General features: G+C 47.8%; 1 protein-coding gene across 3 annotated transcripts in view; it reads right to left on the bottom strand.

Annotated features, from left to right (window-relative positions):
- Nucleotides 1-18000, bottom strand: part of S100A7 (S100 calcium binding protein A7) — a 75122-nt gene that overhangs the window by 46286 nt on the left and 10836 nt on the right. For 2 of the 3 annotated variants that reach the window (XM_077946352.1, XM_077946360.1), the window contains exon 1: nucleotides 2493-2559. The exons of the other annotated variant lie outside the window; for it this stretch is intronic. The gene's annotated coding sequence lies outside the window, so the exon portion shown is untranslated. Of the gene's footprint in view, nucleotides 1-2492; nucleotides 2560-18000 lie in introns of those variants that run through there. 3 annotated transcript variants of the gene reach the window in all.

Here is an 18000-nt window from a genome sequence, read left to right as displayed (position 1 = left end):
TTTCACAGGCTGCAGAGAAACTAGTCTAAGAGAGAACAGAGTGCAGAGCACTGACCCAGGGTATTTGTATTTCCTTGTGTTTGCTGTTTGTCGGGCTGGGTAGGGTAGTGTAGACATTTTGCCTTACTCCTTACCTTCAGGAGCCATTTCACAAGAATGTGATGGTGTCACGCTCTGTGGGCCAGGTACCTTTTAAATTGGATGCTCTCTTTTGAGGCTCAAGGTAGCTTTATAGGATAGATAATTGCATCCCATTGCTGTGGCTTGAATATTTGGCCCCTCTAAAGCTCATGTTGAAATGTAAACCTCAGTGTGGAAGTACTGGGAGATAAGGCCTGTACGAGGTGATTGGGTCGTGAGGTGCCTGGCCCCACGAATCCACTAATCCCTTCATGGATAAATGGATTAACGGATTAGTGGGTGATCATGGGAGTGGGATTGGTGGCTTTATAAGAGGAGGAAGAGAGACCTGAGCCAGCACACTCAGCCCCAACACCACCTGATGCTCTGTGCTGCCTCAGGACTCTGCGGGGAGTCCCCACCAGCAAGAAGGCCCTCACCAGATGCAGCCCCTTGACCTTGGACTTCTCAGTCTCCAGAACTGTAAGAAATAAATTCCTTTTCTTTATAAATTATCCAGTTTCAGGTATCCTGAAGCAACAGAAAACAGACTAAACCACTAGTTTTTCAGCTGATGAAACTAAGTCTCAAAGAAGTTAGCTGCTCTTTCTAAGTCAAAGTCTAACTCCCTGCTGCTTTCTGCAGTGCCACACTGCCTCACAGTGGCACTGCATCACAGCCTGGCACCAGATCACCTGGGTTTCCGTCTCAGCCCTGGCACCATCCCTGAAGCGTGGGCACAGCTCTTCACTTCCCTGAGCCTCTGTTTCCTTACCTGCAAAATAGGGGTAAACCCAACCTGCCCAACCCACCTACCTCCCAGAGTCATTTACAGGGCCAAGTGGGAAAGATGACCTTAATACAGTATTAATCTTTCCATTTCCCCAGTTGTGTGTGTGTTGGTGGAGAGCAGTGGTACAAGTGTGGGCAGAGGACAGTGACTCAAACAGTGAGACAGGGGAGAGTCACCAAGGGTACATGTTGCTATGACATAGTGTCAACGTGGGGGCTCCTGAAGGGATGTCTTAGGATATTTTGAGGGGAAAAACTCCTCTACTAAGACTCACTTCAGAGAAAAAGAGAAACTGACCAGGTGCGGTGGCTCACACTTGTAATCCCAGCACTTTGGGAGGCCGAGGTGGGTGGATCTCCTGAGGTCAGGAATTCAAGACCAGCCTGGCCAACATGGTGAAACCCCATCTCTACTAAAAATACAAAAATTAGCCAGGCCTGGTGGTGCAGGCCTGTAATCCCAGCTACTCAGGAGGCTAAGACAGGAGAATCACTTGAACCTGGGAGGCGGAGGTTGCAGTGAGCTGAGATCGCACTACTCCCTCGTGGGCAACACAGTGAGACTCCATCAAAAAAAAAAAAAAAAAGAAAGAAAGAGAGAGAGGAAGAAAGAAGAAGGAAGGAAGGAAGGAAGGAAGGAAGGAAGGAAGGAAGGAAGGAAGGAAGGAAGGAAAGAAGGAGGGAAAAGAAAGAAAGAGAGAGAGAGAAAGAAAGGAAAGAAAGAAAGAGAAAGAAAGAAAGAAAGAAAGAAAGAAAGAAAGAAAGAAAGAAAGAAAGAAAGAAAGAAAGAAAGAAAGAAAAGAAAGAAGAAAAGAAAAGAGAAGCTGGGTGCAGTGATGCATACCTGTAGTCCCAGCTTCTCAGGAGACTGAGCTGGGAGATCACCTGAGCCCAGGAGTTCAAGACTGCAGTGTGCTATGATCTCACATATGGATAGGCACTGTACTTCAGCCTAGGCAATACAGCAAGACCCTGTCTCTAAAAAAGGAAAATAAGAGAAAAGAGCTCACAGCACTGGATGACACAGGGGTAAATGCCAAGACTCAAATAATGTTACTTGGCTTCTAGATGCCATTGATGCTCCATCTCTCTTTCTTGGGAGATCTTGTACTCTCCATGCTAGGAGGGCTTCTTTGTGAGACAGACAGCTTTGGTCATTCACTGGTAGCAATCCAAAGGAGAGAGGACATTCTTTCCGTCACATCCTTCCCCCAGGAAGGGGCCCTGATTGGCCCAATTTAGGTCACATGCCCACCTCTTCAATAATTATTGTGGCCTGAGTGACGTCATCACAGAAGCTGGATTTGAGGCTTGGAGAAAAGAGCCCTCCGATGCCTCATTTGTGTGAAGTTGGTATTTGTTGCAAAAGACCCAGAGAACGCCATTTCCTCAGAACTTTCTGGAGAATGTCAGCCTGGGGGATCTTTGCTGAACAGGCCCCCCAATTTCCCCTCATGTACTCAACTTTGTCTTACTGAAACTCCAGCACAGCTACCTGACATGGTGCATTAGTCCATTTTCATGCTGCTGACAAAGACATGCCCAAGAATGGCAAGAAAAAGATGTTTAATTGGACTTACAGTTGCACACGGCTGGGAAGGCCTCAGAATCTTGGCAGGACTAAGGTACTTCCTACATGGCGGCAGCAAGAGAAAAATGAGGAAGAAACAAAAGTGGAAACCCCTAATAAACCTATCAGATCTCGTGAGACTTGTTCACTATCATGAGACTAGCACAGAAAAGACCAGCCCCCATGATTCAATTACCTCCCTCTGGGTCCCTCCCACAATACATGGGAATTCTGGGAGATATAATTCAAGTTGAGACTTGGGTGGGGGCACAGCCAAACCATATCACATGGTCTCTAAACTGTCTTTAGGAAACCACATCACCCGGACCCAACTTCTAGCTTCCAAATTCAATTTTTTCTCAACTACAAAACCCTTCTTGCTACATCACCCCTGTATGCACAGCCACATGACACCTGGGTCCGCACGGGCAATCAGTCACCACCTCTCAGTTTCTTCCTCTGTCATAGGACTACAAGGGGCTGAGCAGGGTAGGCATGGTCAGGGTGCCAGGCATCAGGGGACAGGGCTCTCGGATCAGCCAGGCCTGTGCTGTGACAGGTAGGAGTGAGGCAGCATGATTGGGAGCACCACCAGAACCACTAAAAATGGAGAGAGAAAGTTCCGCTAGGAATGAGGTTATCAGAAACAGGAAGAGACGGTAGTCAGACCTGTGTTGGTGAAAATGAATGCAGGAATGACACCAAAGACCAGCTAGCTTCCACGGCCCTTTGCAGGACGCTCTGAACTTACTGAGCCTTTTCACACCTGCCACCTGGTCCTAGTTGACCCAACAGCTGTGTGCAGCTGACTATCTTCACCAGCTCTTTGAACAAGAGTTTTCATTTCCAAGACCAGGATGGGGGAGGCTGCGACATTTTTTGCCAGAGAATCCAAAGAGCACATGAGTCAGCTGCCTGGGTCAAGGCCCAGATCCCTGTGACAGGTCAGCCAGAGAGCAGCAGCTGGCCCTGAAGAGGGGAAGGGGGAAGAAAGAAACCCAGAAGGCTCAGAGGGCACAGGACCCTGCCCACGACAGCCACTCTGCAGAGGCCAGGCCCGAGGCTGAGTTGGGTCTCCCACACAGTCACGGAATGAGAAGGTTGTCGGTGAGGCACAGGGTGAGGACACACTCAGTGGGGACGGCTTTCTCCCACAGCAGCCACTCCACCCAGGGGCCAGAAACTGGCTTCACCTCTGCACTGAATCCCTCCCCCCATGTCTCCCTCCTCCTACCCATCCTCCTCCTGGTGCTTCCAGCAGAGCCAAGAAGCCTGCACCCCACCTACTCCCTTCCTGCTGGCACAGACCCCCCACACACACCCAAGGAATAGGAATAACAAAAATGACACTACCAGAGTGAAGCGTGTCCTGCAGACATTATCTCTTTAATCCTGACTGTAATAGTCCCGATTTTAGAGATGAGGCAAATGTGAGAGAACAAGTGACTTTCCCAAGAACACATAACCAAGAAAAAAGAAAGCCAAGATTCAAGCAGACGTCTGCCTGGGGATTTGGAGCCGGCTCCCCTGCTGCCCCCTGCCACCCCTCCCTTCCACTCCCACAGCCCCATTTCCCACCCAGAAGCCCTCCTGGAAGCAGACCTCACCCCCAGGCCCCGTTATTCTAAGTCCGGTTGTTCACAATTCATTCTACAAACCCTTATGTAACGGAATGCTAAAATAGAACTTTTGTCACCCGCTCCTTTTTTATGGTGGTCTCAAAGCTGAGGACAAAGGGCGTTGAGTTTCTATATATTCTTAAGAGAGGCTTTTGACCACCTATGGAGAAATTTCTAGGTAGGAGGTGAATCAAAAACACAGTTCAGTGACTTATCTACCCCTCACCTCAAGGAAAGGAAAGGCTGGGGCTGCTCAGAGAGGGGGAGGGGGAGGGCGCCACGTGCTGCCCACCCCCACCTCCATGGAGAAGGGCAAGCTGCCTCCTTCCCCCTTCAACCAAGTGAGAAGAGCTGTAAGAGATCCCCTCAAAGGGCATGGGCTGTGTCCTGTAGAATTGGAGGATACCGGAAATGCTTCCGGACTCACACCTATAAAAGTCCAAAGGCAAGAGGCTGCCTGCCCCAAAGCAGATGAGGAGGGCGTCTGTAAGAGGCGTGAGGCTGAAGGAGTGAGGCTGAAGCCGACTGATGTTGGAGCAATGCTGGGGTCCTGTGACCACATAGGGATCCCCACAAAGGGAGCCTGCCTATAGGACAGGGCCACCCCTCTAGGAGTCTGTGTGGAGACTTCTCCTGGAAGCCAGGGGCAGGGGTCGGGAGGCTGCCTGAAGAAGGCAGCATCTACATCAGGAGATCATGAGTTGGGAAGGCCGCCCCAGGGGTCAGCATTCAAATATCCACCACCCAAGGAGGCCACGAAAGCCAGATTGTAAACATGCCAGTGAGAAGACCTTTGTGACCACTGCCTCTCCTCCCACTTCCCCCACTTAGAAGAGCCAGAGGACACACGGTGTGGGGAAGGAGAGCTGAAAGGACAGAGGGGAGACAGTGAAGAATCTACTCACTTGCCCTTCCCCGCTGCAGGGCAAGCGCCAGTCCAGACAAGAGAGGGCCTTTGAGAACAAGAGATTGAACTTCAGGCCAGACTTTTCACAGCCTGATAATTGAGGCCTGGCCTGGTGTGGTGGCTCAGGCCTGTAATCCCAGCACTTTGGGAGGCAGAGGTGGGTGGATCACGAGGTCAGGAGATCGAGACCATCCTGGCTAACACGGTGAAACCCTGTCTCTACTAAAAATACAAAAAAAAGAAAAGAAAATGAGCCAGGCATGGTGGCACGCACCTATAGTCCCAGCTACTCAGGAGGCTAAGGCAGGAGAATCGCTTGAACCCAGGAGGTGGAGGTTGCAGTGGGCCGAGATCACGCCACTGCACTCCAGCCTGGGTGACAGAGTGAGACTCCGTCTCAACAAAAAAACAAAAGAAAAGAAAATTGAGGCCTAAGATTGACTAGAAAAGCTATGGGACCTGCCAAGTTTGCATCCAGGAAAAAAAAAGAATAAGAATGTGGGTTCACTGGAGCGCATTTGAAGAGAATTGAGTTTTGTTTCCAATTGCACGCCACCATGTCCTGAGCACTCAACAAGTTGGTAGTGATTAGCAAGCACATGCTGTGCTCCACGCATGGAGCTGGGTGTGAGGGACACAGCAGTGAACCAGCACCCTGGCTTCCTCAGCAGGACTGAGCCCTCACTGCCTTCCTGCGATCATGACTGGCGGACACCCTCTGCCTAGCACCTGCAGTCTGAAACCTGTCTGTTGGGCCTGATCTCAAATATTCAATTCACCTCTTTGCCTCAGAGCTGAACTCATCTTCCAAGGTTTGTGTGGGTCAGAATACAACATAAAAACACCTTTCACAGGAACTCTCCTCTGCCCTTATTCCACAACCCTCCACCATGTGGAAGTGTGTTCATCCGCCAGCAAAGATTTACTGAGTACCCACCACGTGGCAACTGTTTGTGCTAAATGAAGATGAGGATGACATTGTCCCTCACTCCGAGTAGCCTTCGGTCTGGATAACAGGAGGTGGGAAGTAGAAGAAAGGGGAAGTGGAGGGGGCCAGGCTTGTACACTGATCCTTTCACTAGGGTGTATTAAGGACAACTGTAGAGGAGAATATTGGGTACAATAGGAGAGAAGCACAGGGACCTGAGTTGTCACCAAGAAGGTCCCATTTGAGCTAGGTATGGAAGCCTGGGGGTGGAGGAGGATACCAAGAGACAGAAGAAATTGCATGAACAGATCATGGAGGTGCAGAAGGGCATGGCAAGATCAGGAGACCAGGGCGAGTGTCTGGCATGTGTGCCACGCTCCCTCTTTCTGCCGGCAGGGGGTGTCCTTAGCAAAACTGCAGGCAGGCCGCTGCATTTGGCACCATAGAAATGGGGCTAGTGGATGTTTTATCCTCACTTTGGTGCTTGGCAAACACCACTCACCACAATAATCAGTATTTCTACACAAAGGAAGCACATCCCCCTATTAATACAACTTCAACATCCTCTTTGTAAAATATTAATACTGGCTTTATTATGCTATGGTGCATTTTGTTTGTTTCCAGTTTAAACTTTCAAACAGATCATAATCTGTTATTCCTCTGCCTGAGCCATCAGGCCAAATAACACCTCGCACTCACATGTTGTCATAACTCCAGCCTTCTCTACACATAACTGGAGCAGAGGTTTCTTTTGTCTCTAAAAATATCTCTGTCCAAGGCACAGACCCAGGCTTAGGGAAGGGGGCAAATTGCTGAAAAAAATGAACAGAAGAAAAGACTGAGGAAAAATTGAGAAGGGCCTTGGGTGCAAGCCTAAGGAGTCAGAACTTGTTCTATGGGCATTATAGGAAGCCAATGTAGGATTTTAAGCTACAGACCAGTTTTGTTAGCCAAAAAGGCAAATGTTTTCTTTTTGTTGTTGTTGTTGTGTGGTTGATTGGTGTTTTTTGAGAGTGAGTCTCACTCTGTCCCCCAGGCTGGAGTGCAGCGGCATGATCTTGGCTCACTGCAACCTCTACCTCCCAGGTTCAAGCAATTCTCCTGCCTCAGCCTCCCAAGTAGCTGGGATTACAGGCATACATCATCACACCCGGCTAATTTTTGTATTTTTAGTAAAGACAGGATTTTGCCATGTTGCCCAGGCTGGTCTCGAACTCTCAACCTCAAGTGATCCACCCTCTTCAGACTCCCAAAGTGCTGGGATTACAGGTGTGAACCACCATACCCAGCCCAAAAAGGCAAATGTAACAGCAGTATGGAAGACAAACTGGGACTGAGAAGTCCAGCTCAGCCTTTTCCTTACAGGGCAGGGCTGCCCATCACTGGGGCAATGTGACTGGAGATTTGACCCTAAAGAAGAGCAGAGGGGTCTGGCTTCTCTTCCAGCCAGCTGTTGTTCAAACGTCTGGCCATCGGTTTCTCCCTTGGCAATTCCAGCACTCTGCTTGACCCCCTCAGGCCTCTCCGCAGGCAAGACCACGCCGAGTGGAGACTGGATGGTCGGCAGGGGGAGCCAAAGGACCGGTAGTGGCAGCCCCGGGCTGGCCCGGTCTCCTGCCACATGAAGGGTAGATGCCAGCGTCCAGGGTCCGGGTCAGCCTGACCCTGTGGGCTCCCTCATTCCCAGGCCCAGGCCCTGACCTCAAATGGGAGAATCAAGAAAAAAGGTGCGGGGAAGTCTGATTGTTATTCCTAAATTTGAGGCAGGAGGCTGGGGAGATTGACACACACCCACACCCACAGATTTTTTTTTTTTTTTTTTTTAAGATTCTTCTCAGTTTCTTGGAAAGTTTTTTGTTTGCCTATTTGTTGTTGTTTGAGGCAGGGTCTAGCTCTGTATTTTTAATGGTGCTTTTTGATCAACGTAAATTTTAAATTTAAATGCAGTAAAGCATTTTCTGGGCTATGTTCTTTCTTCTTGCTTAAGGAAACCTTCACCACCCCCAAGGTCATAACGATCTTTTTCTATATTTTCTTCTAAACATTTTAAAGTTGTTTCTTGTTTGTTTTGTTTGTTTTGTCTTGTTTTGTTTTGTTTTTTAGAAACAGGGTATCACTCTGTCACCCAGGCTGGAGTGCAGTCTCATGATCACAGCAACCTCGACCTCTGGGACTCAAGAGATCCTCTCACCTCAACCTCCTGAGTTGCTGGGACCACTGGAGCAAAATCCCTCACCAGGCTAATTTTTTAATTATTTGTAGAGACAAAGTCTCACTATATCGCCCAAGCCGGTCTCAGACTCCTGGGCCCAAGTTATCCTCCCGCCTCAGCCTCCCAAAGTGCTAGGATTCCAGGCGTGAGCCACAGGGCCTGGCCTCTGACAGAGTTGTTACTCACCAAATTCAACCGTTTCCTGATCACGCATTGCATGGTAGAGTTGTATGTTCCTAAACTAACACTGTGGCTCTGAGCTGCACACAAAGGGCACTGTTCAAAACATGAAACATAGTCCAGCGCTGAGCTCCAGCCACAGAACGATCTGTAACAACTCACACTCTTAATAATTTCACAGCTACAAGCGGAATTTATTAACGTATTTGCACAAGCAATCTGTAACTAGGGGGAGGAAAGGACACCCAGAATGTCCAGAAGTAAGGGACATCAGCACACGCTGAACATCAGCAGGAAGGGTCTGTGTGTTGTCATCACAATGGTAATTATGCCTTCCTAGGAAAATTGGTAGGAAAATAGAAATGCCTATTTTGGGGGGAAAGGGAGGTGTTTGGACCCATTCCAGGGAGTGGTTTCCTCAGGGCAGACTATTAGTAAGTCTCTTCCCTCACCTAAGAGACTGAGGGCAGGCACTTGGGGCCTTTTGCTTGGCTGGAGATTTGAAATTTTTGTGTTGTATTTGATATTTTGTAGTGTTTTTCCAATTTTTTTCAAAATACATTAAATACATAGTTCCAGTGCTTTTTAATGCAATACATTTTGAAAACTGTTACATATAAAACAGGTATTCACCCCAGTATTTTATTAATGTGTGAAGCAAATACCAAGATACAGGAATTGACATTTTTCTCCCATAAAACAACGGCTAGGAATGAGCCCTCCCAATCTCAACCAGTTTTTCTGTTGCTATGAGGTTGCGTGTTTACTTTCCACTTTTATTTGAGATTCAGAGGGTACATGTGCAGGTTTGTTACGAGGGTATATTGTGTGATGCCGATGTTTGGGGTATGCTAATTGTCCCATCACCCAAGTAGTGAGCAACCGCTAAAGCTTGGTTAACCAACTTTAACCAAAACAGCATGGTGCTTGTGCAAAAACAGACACATACACCAGTATTGCTACTAATCAAAGCTGGAGTTAGGACAGGGTTTCTGGAATGGAGGGATGAAGGCAGCGGGGTCAGCGGGGGGTGTATTCTGGAGGAGCCAGAAAAGTACAGAAGGAAAGGGGAGTCTGCAGTGGAGGACAGGGGACGAGCCAGACTTGGAGAATTGCCAGAGCATGGCATTTGTTGTCAGGGGTGCTGGCCACAGGGCAAGAGCAAGAGAAGGAACCAGGCAAAGGGCCTTGGTGGGTTCCCAGGAGACAGGGTAGAACTAGCCCTCATGGCTGACCCCTCAGCCTTCTCACTGTCAGCACCTGAGGTCTCAGCTAGTCCCTGCTCAAGCCTTCCTGTGAGTAGAAACTTCTTTCTCTGCTCCAAGCACCCACCAGCTGCCAGCCCAGTGAGCAGTGCCGTCCAGTGGCAGTCGACACCCTAATACAGACAACACATGCACACTAGGAGAATAGTTTTCCATTGCATCCCTAGGATAACTATACAATGAAAGGGGACCCGGGATACCTAGTGGGGTGGCAGAGAGGAGCTGCCTCTAATGCATATGGTGGGAGGGGCAGATTCATGTCGCTGGGTCAAACAAAAGCAGTAGAATGACAAATGGTACACTCTCCATGAGTATAACAATGCACAAGCCAGAGGCACGGGAAGATAACATGAAAACCCGACTGGAAATCGCTGTTAGGATGGTAGAATTTTGAATTTTTTGTGTTATTTTTGTACCTGTCATGGCGTCTTTTCAAATTTTCTAAGTTTATTGCCCCATGCAATAGACTTCCCTTCTCTCAGGGAAGGCCAAGCCAACTGCCCACCACAGTGGGCACATCTGCTCGCACCCCAACCACCAGCCTCTTGTCCAGGAATACTCACATCTTCCACCAGGCGGCAGGCTTCACCGGCGCCTTTCACTCCATTACGGCCCTCCCACCCAGCTGGGGTGGATGAGCTCCACCCCAGCTCCATCACTTCTCCCTTTGCCCAGATCCTCCTAGAAGTGTCCCAGACAGCCTCCCTCCTCCCTGACTGTTCCCTCGTCCCCAGGTGTTCAAGATGAACAGATGGTCCCAGGAGCAATGGGTTCATTTCTCCACTGTGCTTGGCTCAGCTGACTTGACTCTTATTGTTTTTCTTACTGTTTTCTTCAAAATAATAACCTCACATGGTGACAAACTGAATTTTACATTCTCTTGTTCCACCCCTCCCTACCCACAGTCCCTGTGGCAAAAATTTTTTTTTTCCATTGTTGAGGTCGGGTTTTAGGATATGAGTGACAAGACTGACGGGGCTCTGCCCTTGCAAAGTCTACAGTCTAGATGGAATCTTTGTTGTGTTGTCGGTTTTTTTTGGTTTTTGGTTTTTGGTTTTGTTTTGTTTTGTTTTGTTTTGTTTTGTTTTGAGACAGGGTCTCTCTGTCACCCCGACTGGAGTGCAGTGGTGCAATCACAGCTCACTGCAGTCCCTAACTTGTAGGCCAAGCAATCTTCCCACCTCAGCCTCTGGAGTAGCTGGGACCACAGTTGCGTGCCACCACACCCAGCTATTTTTTTTTTTTTTAATTTTTTGTAAAGACGGGATCTTACTATGTTCCCTAGGCTGATCTTGACCTCCTGGGCTCAAGCAATCCTCCCAGCTTAGCCTCCCAAAGTGCTGAGATTTACAGGTTTGAGCCACGAAGCCCAGCCAGTGTATCTTCACTTAAAGATGACAAAATTAAGGATCAGAGTGGTTACGTAGCTTGCCCATGGTCACATCGCTAGCAATGGCACAGGGAGGAGTTGAACCTGATTCCACCTTATTCCAAAATCTGAGCTCTAACCATTATGCTCTACTGCACCCCTACTACTGAGCCTGCATGGATCACTGTGCCAGGGGAGGTTCCCACACAGACAGACAGGTTCAGGTGCAGACAGACAGGTAAACAGGTGGTTATGATCAGGTGCTGTTGTAGAGGTATGACAACATGCCACATGCATAGTGAGCTATGTTCTAGATCCCGGCCCAGTTAATTGGACAGCTGGATTTTCCAGGACGGCAAGAGGTAAGTGAGATCTCCTGTACCCTCCTTTGCTCAGGGAGAGAGAAATGTGGGAATTGGAAAGAAGCTATTTGGAGCTTGAGTCAAATAATTCAATGCTTCAGACAGAACTGCACAGAGCTAATGGAGTGACCCTTGTAAAGTAAAAAAGCTCAGAGGGAGTTGAGAGCCACAATAATGCCAGGATTGCTGGCACTGAGATAGGGTCTCTCTCTGTCACCTCCCTCCCAGGAGGAGGGAGGAATGAGAAGTGGGTGATAAGGGGTAATAGATTTCTTTGGGGGTGATAAGAATATGCTGACAGTAGACAGCGATGATGGTTATACAATTCTGGATACATTTAAAAACACTAAACTGTACACTTCTAAAGGGTCAGTTTTACAGTATGTGAATTATATCTCGATAAAATATTTTTTAAAAAGGAAGAAAGTGTAGGCTATTTTTCCTTAAGAAGAAACACCTCAGGCTGGGCGCAGTGGCTCACACCTGTAATCCCAGCACTTTGGGAGGCCAAGGAGGGCAGATCACAAGGTCAAGAGATCGAGACCATCCTGGCCAATATGGTGAAACCCCCATCTCTACTAAAAATACAAAAATTAGCCAGGCGTGGTAGCGCGCGCTTGTAGTCCCAGCTACTTGGGAGGCTGAGGCAGGAAAATCGCTTGAACCCGGGAGGCGGAGGTTGCAGTGAGCCGAGATCACACCGCTGCAGTCCAGCCTGGTGACAGAGCGAGACTCCGTCTAAAAAAAAGAAACACCTCCACCTCCTTTCCTCTGCACCCACCTGCCCTGTGAGGTGTGCTGGCCCCCAGGCAGGATGGGCGCCCATTAGGCACTGGAGGTATAGCCCTGAGGCCCAACAAAATGATTAATTTTCGTTTCTTTTACAAGCAGAGGAATTTGAACATAATAATAATGAATCTGTCATAGTGAATTCATCTTGGCTTGTGTTTGTCTTTATACCAATGCAGTCATGAAATGTTATTTTTAACAGTTTTCTATGAAGGAAAGCGCCCACAGAAGCAAAAGTGCTGAGGCCTGTGGTAGTCATAAGGCCCTAGGTAACCCATGAGGAACTCAGTCTCAGGCTTCGCACACTGCAGAGAATGATCAGAACTGGAGGGCCCATCCCTCCCCTCTCCTGGGTGTAGGACTGCACCGCCACCTGAAGCCTTCAGAGCCACGCAGCCTGGCTCAGGAAAGCTGCATCCGCACTCTTCAGTGCCAGGGTACTAAAGGTTGCAGCTTCCTATGCGAGGCGCAGAGCTCCCAGAGGAGGAGCAGGCACCACAGGCCATAAGACGAGGCTGGGGAAGAGGCGTTCATTGAGGGGGGCATCTGTGTAGGATTCTTCCTAGCTGAAAACCCTAAACTGAGCCTGGAGGGAGGAGAAGGGCTTTCTGATGCTGTGGCTCTTCCTTCCTGTGGAGGAGGACTGGAAAGGGGTCCCCTGGGGCCCTCCCCAGCCTCCCTCATTCTTCTGGACAGAGGGCTGGGCTGCTGTCCCCTGGACTCAGGGAGGACACAGGCAGGGAAGCTGGGTGCTCAGAGGACAGAGAAAGGATCTCCTTGGACAGCCCACTGAGCAATGGCCATTGGCTCACCAGGTTTCTCCTTGTCTGCTCCCTGCTCTCCTGCCACACCCTTCCTGGTATGAAGCAAGACGAGCTCCAGCAGTGAGCCCCTCCCTGACTCCCTCCCCCTAGGCACTGCCTATAATGGGGTGGGGCAAAACAGCTCCCCTCTCCTAGCTTCCTCTTCAGGCTCCACTTGGTCTGTCCCTGCTCACCACCTGGACTAGGTCCCTAGGTGTCAGGATAGCTGGAGCTGTCTCCAGGCGTGTCATCACTGGCATCCTGACCACCCAGGAGCCATACCTAGGCATCCCAGACCCCCTCTCTAAGCTCTGTCCTACCTCCTTCCCACCGTTACCCTATAGCCAACAAACCCTGCATGTTCATCCTTGGGCACACGTCTGCCCTCTTCCTGATACCCCACTCCACCCCAGGTCACATCCTCATTCTCTCACCCAGGGCACCAGCCTCCCGGCGGGGTGCTCTGTCTCCACTCCAGGACCCCTTCTCCAGGCTCCAGGTCTCCTTAAAGTCCAGGTTTTCATCATATCATCACTGTGTTCAACCTTCACCACTTCACTGCTTAGAGATGAGGCTTTCAAACATCCCTTTATTCCTAGAACCCTTCTTTAAAATAAAACCTTATGAGAAAGCCTGATATATGAAAAATACAGGGCTCTGGCAGAAATGGGGTAAGGGACCAGGAGTCTCACCCACGTGAGCCACCACTCCCTCATGAGGAAGCCCTTAAGTTGCCTCTGAAGATCCACTAGAGCTCTCGAAGTTCCTACTAGTATCCTATTATTAGTGGGGCCAAAACTAAAGTGATAGTGCCTAAGGCCGTTAGGGATGCCGGGAAAGGCTGCTCTCATTTACCACTAATGTGAAGTGTGAATTGCTATTGCTGTTTTGGAAAACAATGTAGCAATAGCTATTTAAATTAAATATACATATGCCCTGCAACCCAGCAGTTTCACTCCTGGGAATCTGCCATAGAAATAAAAGCATCAGGCCAGGCGCTGTGGCTCACTCCTGTAATCCCAGCACTTTGGGAGGCCGAGACGGGCGGATCATGAGGTCAGGAGATGGAGACCATCCTGGCTAACACCGTAAAACCCCGTCTCTACCAAAAAAAGTACAAAAAAAATTAGCCGGGCGTGGTGGTGGGCGCCTGTAGTTCCAGCTACATGGGAGGCTGAGGCAGGAGAATGGTGTGAACCTGGGGGACGGAGTTTGCAGTGAGCCGAGATTGCACCACTGCACTCCAGCCTGGGTGACAGAGCGAGACTCTGTCTAAAAATAATAATAATAATAAAATAAATAAATAAATAAATAAAAAGAATGATTTAGATCTATCTCTATCAGTTGACTTGACGAAATGTTCATGATAAACAAAGAAGAAATAAAATGCAGAAAGCATACATCATTATCCCATTTTTATAATGCAATTTACATTATATAAAAATACCTCTTAGGCCGGGTGCGGTGGCTCACACCTGTAATCCCAGCACTTTGGGAGGCCAAGGTGGGCGGATCACCTGAGATCAGGAGTTCAAGACCAGCCTGGCCAACATGGTGAAACCCTGTCTCTACAAAAAACACAAAAATTAGCTGGGTGTGGTGGTGGGCACCTGTAATCCCAGCTACTCGGGGGCTGAGGCAGGAGAATTGCTTGAACCTGGGAGGCGGAGGTTGCAGTGAACTGAGATCACGCCACTGCACTCCAACCTGAGCAGCAGAGTGAAACCTTGTCTCAAAACCAAAAAACAAACAACAACAACAAAAAAAAAAAAAAAAAAAAAAAAAAACAAAGAAAAAAACTCTTATATGTGAAACTAAATTTATGTATAGTGACATGATCATAAAGAAAGCTATGAAAGAATGTGTTATAATCTATTAACGTTGGTTATTTGAGTGTAGGGAAATAAAACAGTCCATTTCAGTGAATTCTCAATGCTCCAGTAAAAGCCCTACCTGACCTCCCAAAATTCTTCACATACCTTGAGAATTAAGATTTATAGCCCTTTGTGTAGTTAACTGCATGATCCAAAAGGATGGTAAAACTTCTCTTATCTCCAGAAGAGAGATTAAATGCTCACCACCTGTAAATCCCCAGGTTAAGCCGGTGCCTGGAAGACTAGATACAGTACTATCTCCCTAGGGATTTACACTTCAAAAGGGCCAGGTGGATGACTCACGCCCGTAATCCCCGCATTTTGGAAGGCTGAGGCAGGCTGATTGTCTGAGGCCAGGAGTTTGAGACCAGCCTGGCCAACATGGTAAAACTCCATCTCTACCAAAAATACAAAAATTAGCTGGGCCTGGTGGTGGGCGCCCATAATCTCAGTTATTCGGAAGGCTGGGGCAGGAGAATCACTTGAACCCAGGAGGCAGAGGTTGCAGTGAGCCAAGATCATGCCACTGCATTGCAGCCTGGGCGACAGAGCAAGACTCTATCTCAAAAAAAAAAAAAAAAAAAAAAAGAAAGAAAGAAGAAAAGATAAAAAGAAACAGTGCCCTCTAAAAATATCACTGCCTTCAAAAGGAAGGAAACCCTGAAACCCTGTCACATGCTACAATATGGATGAGCCTTGAGGAGAAAAAGATAAATACTGTATGATTCCACTTATATGAGGTATCTAATGCAGCCAAGTTCATAGAGGCAGGAAGTGGAATGGTGGTGGCCGGGGGCTGGAGAGAGGGGGAAATGAGGTGCTATTGTTTCATGGGGGTAGAGTTTCAGTTCCTTAAGATGAAAAGAGTTCTGGAGGCAACACTGTGAATGTACTTAACACCGCTGAACTGTACACTTAGAGATGGTTAAGATGGTACATTTTATGTGATAAGTCTTTTACCACAATAAAAAATAAAAATAAATTTAAATATCACCCATAAATCACCATGTATTATATGATCCCATATATGAAAAATCATATATCTAAAAATAGATGCATACGAGGATATAATCAAACCAATCGTTATTTCACGGAGATAGGACTTCAGGTGACTTCTTTTTCTTTACATTTTAAAACATTTTTCGAATTCTTTACCATCATTAAGTTTATTGATATAATAAGAGGGGGAAGTATTTTCGTTGAGAAAAATAAATAGACAAAAAGAAGCATCGGGCCAGGCACAGTGGCTCACACCTGCAATCCCAGCACTTTGGGAGGCAGAAGCAGGCTGATTGTTTGAGGCGAGGAATTTGAGACCAGCCCAGGCAACCTAGTGAAATTCTGTAGCCCAGGCAACATAGTGAAACTTAGTTTTAACAAAAAATTTTAAAAATTAACTGAGTGTGGCAGCACGCACTTGTAGTCCCAGCTACTCGGGAAGCTGAGGCAGGAGGATCGTTTGATCCAGGAACTTGAGGTTGCAGTGACACATGATAGCATCACTGCACTCCAGTCTGGGCAACAGAGAAAGACCACATCTCAAAGAAAAAAAAATAAACCATCAATAGACAAGTTGGAAGGAAGCCACTGGCCTACAGGATGATGTCTGGAGACCCCTTTCACCTCCTCCTCCACTTTACCCTGAGCTGCATCTCCAGCCAGAATACCGACGCCTCCCCATCTCCCTGCCAGGCTGGACTACTCTCCTCATCATCCCCACAACCCATAGCTAGATTCCTTCGACTATCTGTGATCCTCACTGAATTAAGCCACCAAATTACTTTCCCTCTTTGGGATTCCAGCACTGATGCTAGATGGATGAAGGAGAAGCCATATTATTATTGATCTTTTTAAAAGCATCAAAAACCTTGTATTAGTTTTTAAAATAAGTTTTTGGAAGTGTGAACCTCCAAAATTTGAGACAGGTCTCAGTTAATTTAGAAAGTTTATTTTGCCAGTGCCAGGCGCAGTGGCTCACGCCTGTAATCCCAGCACTTTGGGAGGCTAAGGGGGGGCAGAACACGAGGTCAGCAGTTCGAGACCAGCCTGACCAACATGATGAAACCCCGTCTCTACTAAAAATACAAAACTTAGCCAGGCATGGTGGCACACACCTGTAATCCCAGCTACTCAGGAAGCTGAGACAGGAGAATTGCTTAAACCTGGGAGGCGGAGGTTGCAGTAAGCAGAGATCGCGCCACTGCACTCCAGCCTGAGAAAAAAGAGAAAGAAAGAAACTAAGAAAGAGAGAGAAAGAAAGAAACTAAGAGAGAGAGAGAGAGAGAGAGAGAGAGAGAGAGAGAGAGAAAGAGAAAGAAAGAAAGAAAGAAAGAAAGAAAGAAAGAAAGAAAGAAAGAAAGAAAGAAAGAAAGAAAGAAAGAAAAGAAAGAAAGAAAGAAAGAAAGAAAGAAAGAGAGAGAGAGAAAGTTTATTTTGCCAAGATTGAGGACACAGCCTCATGACAGGCCCTGATGACATGTGCCCAAGGTGGTCAGCGCATAGCTTGGTTTTACACATTTTAGGGAGACATGAGACATCAGTCAATATATTTAAAATGAACATTGGTTAGGTCTGGAAAGGTGGGACAGCTTGAAGCGAGAAGGGGGCTTCCAGGTCACAGGTAGATAAGAGACAAAGGTTGCATTATTTTGAGTTTCTGATTAGCCTCTCCAAAGGAGGCAATCAGATATGCATTTATCTCATTGAGCAGAGGGGTGACTTTGAGCAGAATGGGAGGCAGGTTTGCCCTGAGCAGTTCCTAGCTTAATTTTTCCTTTTAGCTTAGTGATTTTGGGGTCCAAGATATATTCCTCTCACTGAAGAAACCACACATATAAAAGTAAAAGTGAGTGTCCAAGCCAAAAGAGTCTAGGAAGAGATCCCAGAGCCCTGGCCACAGGCATCCCCCTTACTCTCTTAGCTAAATAACATCCCTGGGCCTGTTAATCTACGTTCTGCCTTTGTACAAATGAGAAAAAGGTGTCTCATCCTCCAAGCAGAGGCAGCCAGGCACCAAGGTGGTGGCTTAGAAAGCTCAGCACAGGCTGAATTTCAGCCCCCACCGATTCCCCTAGCAGGAGCTTTTTGTGCAGGACACAGATTGGAGGGCTGTTCTCAGCAGCTCTGCCTAGGGTAACTCCAGGGAGCACAGCCTTAACCCTATGGACTAGACCATCTCTAACATCCCACCCAGCTCTGGTATATCAGACT

The sequence above is a fragment of the Macaca mulatta genome, chromosome 1, assembly GCF_049350105.2.
Source record: "Macaca mulatta isolate MMU2019108-1 chromosome 1, T2T-MMU8v2.0, whole genome shotgun sequence".
In the NCBI taxonomy this organism is placed as follows: domain Eukaryota; kingdom Metazoa; phylum Chordata; class Mammalia; order Primates; family Cercopithecidae; genus Macaca; species Macaca mulatta.
This window is presented reverse-complemented; position numbering and strand designations above follow the sequence as displayed.